Source organism: Theobroma cacao, chromosome 4 (assembly GCF_053813885.1).
Source record: "Theobroma cacao isolate CCN51 chromosome 4, ASM5381388v1, whole genome shotgun sequence".
Lineage (NCBI taxonomy): Eukaryota > Viridiplantae > Streptophyta > Magnoliopsida > Malvales > Malvaceae > Theobroma > Theobroma cacao.
Genome location: NC_142642.1, coordinates 16,434,188 through 16,442,512, shown reverse-complemented (window position 1 = coordinate 16,442,512; position 8,325 = coordinate 16,434,188). Strand labels below are relative to the sequence as shown.

Genomic DNA, 8,325 nt, shown 5'->3' with positions numbered 1-8,325 from the left:
CTTTTCTTGTTCGTGGATGGCTTTTGCTCCATGTTTCTTGATGTAAACATGCAATTGCAATCTGTTTTAATGAAAAATGTAAAAAAATTCACCTTAAAATCAATAATGAGATTATAAAACAATTTAAAGCGATTAATAAGGCTCTGAAAGGCATGAGCGACTATAAATAGACTTTTCTTGTCAATGGATGGCTTTCGCTTCAGGTTTCTTGAGGTAAACATTCAATTATAAGCTGTTTTTATCAAAAAGGTAAACAAATTCACCTCAAATTAATAATGAGATTATAAAACCATTTAAAGCGAGCAATAAGGTTTTCAAAGGCATGAGTGACTATAAATAGACTTTTCTTGTTAGTGGAATGCTTTCACTCCAGGTTTCCCGAGGTAAACATGCAATGTCAATCTGTTTTAATGAAAAATGTAAAAACATTCACCTCAAAATTAATAATGGGATTATAAAACCATTTAAAGTGAGTGATAAGGCTTTTAGAGGCATGAGTGACTATAAATGGACATTTCTTGTTAGTGGATGGCTTTCGCCCCATGTTTCCTGATGTAAACATGCAATTTCAATCAGTTTTAATGTAAAATGTAAAAAAATTCAACTTAAAATCAATAATGAGATTATAAAACCATTTAAAGCGAGCAATAAGGCTTTTAAAGCCATGAGTGACTATAAATAGACTTTTCATGTTAATGGATGGCTTATGCTTCACGTTTCTTGAGGTAAACTGTCACGACCCGGTACTCCCCTCGAGCCCGTGACAACCGCAGCAGTGTCCCGGTAGACACTTATTGCCCGAAATGTCAACCCGAAACCCCGCAAGGCTTTACTATCAGTTTCTCTGTTCCCTTGTGAGGAACCATTGTCAAATATCGTGTTCTAAAAGATTTAAAGCTGTTTGCAGCTTTAAACAAATAAAATATTAATTTTTCGTCTCACAAGGGTATTTTGGTCATTTTTCTCAAAAATTTCGAAACTGGCTAAAACGTAATATACAAGTACAAAACACATAATTCATATTCAAAATGAGTTTAAAAGTCTAAAATCTTCATTTAAAACGAAATTATGGTTATTTGAATATAATAAGAAAATAAAAAAAATATGAAGTAAAATATTCTATTTTCTTATAAAACAATATTTATAGAGTTATACGTGAATAATTTTTATAGCGTAAAAACTAAATAAATTTATACATACTTAAATACAATAAGCCAAAATATTTAATTTAATTTACAATAACAAGAGTGCCCTCGAATAAACAAAAGTAAAGAGGACTGTGAACCTACGGTTTGGAAAATGCAGATCCCACTGTAGTCCTCGATGAGATCAGCTATCTACAGTCTATACTGAACCTGAAATGGGTGGAAAGGAGGGTGGTGAGATTATAAAATCCCAATGAGTAAACAAACATCATCATAAACATCTAGAGTTGAGTACATGGAGACAATAAAGTAAATCATCATAAACTGGGTTATACCATTAGAACACATCTCGTTCAAAATAAGTAAAAAGGCTTATGAATCTCCTAAAAATCTAGGCTTGTGCCATAAATCCATTCTCGGGGACACCTTGGCCGAGGCATCCTACCGAGACCGCCAAGGCTATTAAAATTCACATTTCACATAAATCGTATTTTTGTTTTGAAAACATAGCCGTTCCTTGGCGTTGGCTGAGTTCCCCTTCACGTGGTGGTTTGGCGTGAAGTGAACCCAAGCTTTACCCCAGGAGATACCCTACGCGCCTCTCCGATCAAGGTAAGAATATAATGGGGTTTACCGTGCCCCTCTAAAAGGCTGGTCCACAGAAACCCCCTACTGCAGTGATTAATTAATATATAATCCACCATATAATAAAACTCAATAACATGATATGGTAATTTTGTAATTCGCAGTTTTTCAAGGCAACCAAACAATTCGCATTTCAATACAATTGCCAACTAGCCAATCATGCTCGATTTATCATAAGCCAGTCAATTTAAACAATCAAATTGTCACAATTAACAATCTCCGTGTACTCTATTTTTCAAAATCATTATTAATTCCAAAACAATTTATAAATTAATTTCATTAAAACTCATTTATTCATAAAACATGAAAATTTACCTTTTTAAATTTCTTTTTCCATAGAATTCATGAAAGCATCTAAAAACCACCCTAGATAATTAAAATGACAGTAAGTTTACTCACAATGTCTAGAATGCAGACTTTCAAAGCACTCTGTCTACTGGTCCTCGGATGCAATTTCCTTGCCTTTATCGGAGGACTCACCACCTTGACACAATACAAAATTGAGAATTTTACCAAGTTGGTACTAAATCAAAATTAAACTAATTTAGACTACCAATGCATGATATGGAATGCAAAAATGCACTGGTAACTATCTAAACCCGGTATTGACCTAATTCATCTTATCACCCGATTAAATTCCTAACGCGTCCGTTTAAACTGCAATTTAATTCTTTTCAGTTTCTATACCTCAATTGCACCCAAATTAACTTAATGTCCCTCAGTGTGGTGCAAATTATCAATCCCAACAGCAAATTACGAAAATACCCTTAGTGGGTAAAAATTCGTATTTTTGCTCCGAAAATTCCCATTATTTTTCTAAGCTCATAATTCATTATTCCTTAACCAATTCTCCTAGAATAAAATCAAACTCATCCTCACTCACTACATGGTAAATTCAGCCATTAATGGTTGGGGGAGAAAATAAATTCTTTTCTTGTTGTTTTGTTTCTAAATATGCTAAACTAACTAAAAACACTAACATAAATTAAAATCAAATAAATCCAACAACTTTCTCTCTCCTAACCCATTTTTTCAGAATTGAATTCATCATGAAAACATGTAATTTAATCATGAAAAATAAAGAGAAATGCTTGGGAATAAGAAAACTCAAGCTTAATAGAAAAAATCTCACCTTTTTCACTTAATTTCCTTGAAAATTCACACTTTTTCTTTGATTTTCTCTCTCTAGGGTTTTGTTTTTGTTTTCTCTCTCTTCTTGCTGGTTTCGCCGGCCATGGGGAGGAAGATGAGCTGATTTTTGTGCCTTTTAAAAAGGAAAATAATAAATTAATAAAGGCATGATACGTGGCATCATGTCATTGGTTCGTTTTTAAAATTTTAAAAATTTAAACATTTTATCTCCACCACATGTTTATTCAAGGGTCAAAGCTGAAGACAAAGGAAGACCATGTGCTGGAAAAAATATCCTGGTGGTGGAAAATTACAATTTTACCCCTGAGGTGGCAAAATTACCATTTTACCCCTATACTCCAAATTACACCGAAATTAAAATTTTTTCACTTTTAAACCTCAAATCATACTCCAATAAGTCAAATGGGGCCAAAAAAATTCTTTTCTAAAATTCTCATTTTGTCCTCAGGTGGCAAATGACCATTTTGCCCCTAGTTAGTGAAAATTCCGATTTGACTGAAAATTGATCCTCAAACTCCAAATTACCATTTTAAGTCATTCATAAACTGTGAAACTCTTAATCTCACCTTAAAATTCCTATTTGATCTAGTTCGAGGATTAAATAAACTTTGTTGTACCTCTAGGTACAATACCGACTTTTGTAAATTTTTCGGGACTCTCATAGCATGAAATTATGCTATCATCACATGTATGTCATGAATAGTATTTTATAAGGTCGGGCTTTACATAAACATTCAATTATAAGCTGTTTTTTTCAAAAATGTAAAAACATTCACCTCAAAATTAATAATGAGATTATAAAACCATTTAAAGCGAATAATAAGGCTTTCAAAGGCATGAGTGACTATAAATGGACTTTTTTTGTTAGTGGATGGCTTTCGCTCCATGTTTCCCGAGGTAAACATGCAATTTCAATCTGTTTTAATGAAAAATGTAAAAAAATTCAACTTAAAATAAAAAATGAGATTATAAAACCATTCAAAGCGAGTAATAAGGCTTTCAAAGCCATGAGTGACTATAAATAGACTTTTCATGCCAATGGATGGCTTTCACTTCACGTTTCTTGAGGTAAACATTCAATTATAAGTGTTTTTATCAAAAATGTAAAAAAATTCACCTTAAAATTAATAATGAGATTATAAAACCATTTAAAGCGGGTAATAAGGCTTTCAAAGGCATGAGTGATGATAAATGGACTTTTCTTGTTAGTGGATGGCTTTCGCTTCATGTTTCTCGAGGTAAATATGCAATTTCAATCTGTTTTAAGAAAAAATGTAAAAAAAGTCACCTCAAAATTAATAATGAGATTATAAAACCATTTAAAGTGAGTAATAAGGCTTTCAAAGGCATGAGTGACTATAAATGGACTTTTCTTGTTAGTGGATGGCTTTCACTCCATGTTTCTCGAGGTAAACAAGCAATTTCAATCTGTTTTAATAAAAAATGTAAAAAAAGTAACCTCAAAATTCATAATGAGATTATAAAAGCATTTAAAGCGAGTAATAAGGCTTTCAAAGGTATAAGTGACTATAAATGGACTTTTCTTGTTAACGGATGGCTTTCACTCCATGTTTCGCGTGGTAAACATGCAATTTCAATCTATTTTAATGAAAAATGTAAAAACATTCACCTCAAAATTAATAGTGAGATTATAAAACCATTTAAAGCGAGTAATAAGGCTTTCAAAGGCATGAGTGACTATATATGGACTTTTCTTCTTAGTGGATGGCTTTCACTCCATGTTTCTCGAGGTAAACATGCAATTTCAATCTGTTTTAGTAAAAAATGTAAAAAAAGTAACCTCAAAATTAATAATGAGATTATAAAACCATTGAAAGTGAGTAATAAGGCTTTCAAAGGCAGGAGTGACTATAAAAAGACTTCTCTTGTTCGTGGATGCCTTTCGCTCCATATTTCCTGGTGTAAACAAGCAATTGCAATCTGTTTTAATGAAAAATGAAAACAAATTCAACTTAAAATCAATACTGAGATTGTAAAATAATTTAAAGCGAGTAATAATGCTTTGAAAGGCCTGAGCGACTATAAATAGACTTTTCTTTTCAATGGATGGCTTTCGCTTCATGTTTCTTGAGGTAAACATTCAATTATAAGCTGTTTTTATAAAAAATGTAAAAAAATTCACCTCAAAATTAATAATGAGATTGTAAAACCATTTAAAGCGAGCAATAAGGTTTTCAAAGGCATGAGTGACTACAAATAGACTTTTCTTGTTAGTGGAATGCTTTCACTCCAGGTTTCCCGAGGTAAACATGCAATGTCAATCTGTTTTAATGAAAAATGTAAACATATTCACCTCAAAATTAATAATGAGATTATAAAACCATTTAAAGCGAGAAATAAGGCTTTTAAAGGCATGAGTGACTATAAATGGACATTTCTTGTTAGTGGATGGCTTTCGCCCCATGTTTCCTGATGTAAACATGCAATTTCAATCGGTTTTAATGCAAAATGTGAAAAAATTCAACTTAAAATCAATAATTAGATTATAAAACCATTTAAAGCGAGCAATAAGGCTTTTAAAGCCATGAGTGACTATAAATAGACTTTTCATGTCAACGGATGGCTTAAGCTTCACGTTTCTTGAGGTAAACATTCAAGTATAAGCTGTTTTTTTCAAAAATATAAAAACATTCACCTCAAAATTAATAATGAGATCATAAAACCATTTAAAGCGAGTAATAAGGCTTTCAGAGGCATGAGTGACTATAAATGGACTTTTCTTGTTAGTGGATGGCTTTCGCTCCATGTTTCCCGAGGTAAACATGCAATTTCAATCTGTTTTAATGAAAAATGTAAAAAAATTCAACTTAAAATCAATAATGAGATTGTAAAACCATTTAAAGCGAGTAATAAGGCTTTTAAAGCCATGAGTGACTATAAATAAACTTTTCATGCCAATGGATGGCTTTTGCTTCACGTTTCTTGAGGTAAACATTGAATTATAAGCTGTTTTTATCAAAAATGTAAAAAAATACACCTTTAAAACTAATAATGAGATTATAAAACCATTTAAAACGAGTAATAAGGCTTTCAAAGGCAGGAGTGACGATAAATGGACTTTTATTGTTAGTGGATGGCTTTCGCTTCCTGTTTCTCGAGGTAAACATGCAATTTTAATCTGTTTTAAGAAAATATGTAAAAAAAGTCACCTCCAAATTAATATTGAGATTATAAAACCATTTAAAGCGAGCAATAAGGCTTTCAAAGGCATGAGTGACTATAAATGGACTTTTCTTGCTAGTGGATGGCTTTCACTCCATGTTTCTCGAGGTAAACAAGCAATTTCAATCTGTTTTAATAAAAAATGTAAAAAAAGTAACCTCAAAAGTAGTAATGAGATTATAAAACCATTTAAAGCGAGTAAGAAGGCTTTTAAAGGTATGAGTGACTATAAACGGACTTTTCTTGTTAGTGGATGGCTTTCACTCCATGTTTCTCGTGGTAAACATGCAATTTCAATCTGTTTTAATGAAAAATGTAAAAATATTCACCTCAAAATTAATAATGAGATTATAAAACCATTTAAAGCTAGTAATAAGGCTTTCAAAGCCATCAGTGACTATATATGGACTTTTCTTGTCCGTGGATGGCTTTCACTCCATTTTTCTCAAGGTAAACATGCAATTTCAATCTGTTTTAGGAAAAAATGTTAAAAAAGTCACCTCAAAATTAATAATGAGATTATAAAACCATTTAAAGCGAGTAATAAGGCTTTCAAAGGCATGAGTGACTATAAATGGACTTTTCTTGTTAGTGGATAGCTTTCACTCCATGTTTCTCGAGGTAAACATGCAATTTCAATCCGTTTTAACAAAAAATGTAAAAAAAGTAACCTCAAAATTAATAATGAGATTATAAAACCATTGAAAGTGAGTAATAAGGCTTTCAAAGGCAGGAGTGACTATAAATAGACTTTTCTTGTTTGTGGATGGCTTTCGCTCTATGTTTCCTGATGTAAACATGCAATTGCAATATGTTTTAATGAAAAATGTAAAAAAATTCAACTTAAAATCAATAATAAGATTGTAAAACAATTTCAAGCGAGTAATAAAGCTTTGAAAGGCATGAGCGACTATAAATAGACTTTTCTTTTCAATGGATGGCTTTCGCTTCACGTTTCTTGAGGTAAACATTCAATTATAAGCTGTTTTTATCAAAAATGTAAAACAATTCACCTCAAAATTAATAATGAGATCATAAAACCATTTAAAGCGAGTAATAAGGCTTTCAGAGGCATGAGTGACTATAAATGGACTTTTCTTGTTAGTGGATGGCTTTCGCTCCATGTTTACCGAGGTAAACATGCAATTTCAATCTGTTTTAATGAAAAATGTAAAAAAATTCAACTTAAAATCAATAATGAGATTGTAAAACCATTTAAAGCGAGTAATAAGGCTTTCAAAGCCATGAGTGACTATAAATAAACTTTTCATGCCAATGGATGGCTTTTGCTTCACGTTTCTTGAGGTAAACATTGAATTATAAGTTGTTTTTATCAAAAATGTAAAAAAATTCACCTTAAAAACTAATAATGAGATTATAAAACCATTTAAAACGAGTAATAAGGCTTTCAAAGGCATGAGTGACGATAAATGGACTTTTACTGTTAGTGGATGGCTTTCGCTTCCTGTTTCTTGAGGTAAACATGCAATTTTAATCTGTTTTAAGAAAATATGTAAAAAAAGTCACCTCCAAAATAATAATGAGATTATAAAACCATTTAAAGCGAGCAATAAGGCTTTCAAAGGCATGAGTGACTATAAATGGACTTTTCTTGTTAGTGGATGGCTTTCACTCCATGTTTCTCGAGGTAAACAAGCAATTTCAATCTGTTTTAATAAAAAAAGTAAAAAAAGTAACCTCAAAAGTAGTAATGAGATTATAAAACCATTTAAAGCGAGTAAGAAGGCTTTCAAAGGCATGAGTGACTATAAATGGACTTTTCTTGTTAGTGGATAGCTTTCACTCCATGTTTCTCGAGGTAAACATGCAATTTCAATCTGTTTTAACAAAAAATGTAAAAAAAATAATCTCAAAATTAATAATGAGATTATAAAACCATTGAAAGTGAGTAATAAGGCTTTCAAAGGCAGGAGTGACTATAAATAGTCTTTTCTTGTTCGTGGATGGCATTCGCTCTATGTTTCCTGATGTAAACATGCAATTGCAATCTGTTTTAATGAAAAATGTAAAAAAATTGAACTTAAAATCAATAATAAGATTGTAAAACAATTTAAAGCGAGTAATAAGGCTTTGAAAGGCATGAGCGACTATAAATAGACTTTTCTTTTCAATGGATGGCTTTCGCTTCACGTTTCTTGAGGTAAACATTCAATTATAAGCTGTTTTTATCAAAAATGTA

General features: G+C 31.5%; 1 long non-coding RNA gene across 1 annotated transcript; it reads right to left on the bottom strand.

Annotated features, from left to right (window-relative positions):
• Window positions 1-1,252: 1,252 nt before the first annotated feature.
• On the bottom strand, window positions 1,253-3,011 carry LOC148763134 (uncharacterized). The gene is made up of 3 exons (XR_016025714.1): window positions 2,923-3,011; window positions 2,190-2,273; window positions 1,253-1,355 (listed from the first exon to the last, which is right to left on the bottom strand). It is a non-coding gene; the product is annotated as an uncharacterized LOC148763134 (long non-coding RNA).
• Between the last annotated feature and the right edge of the window lie 5,314 nt (window positions 3,012-8,325).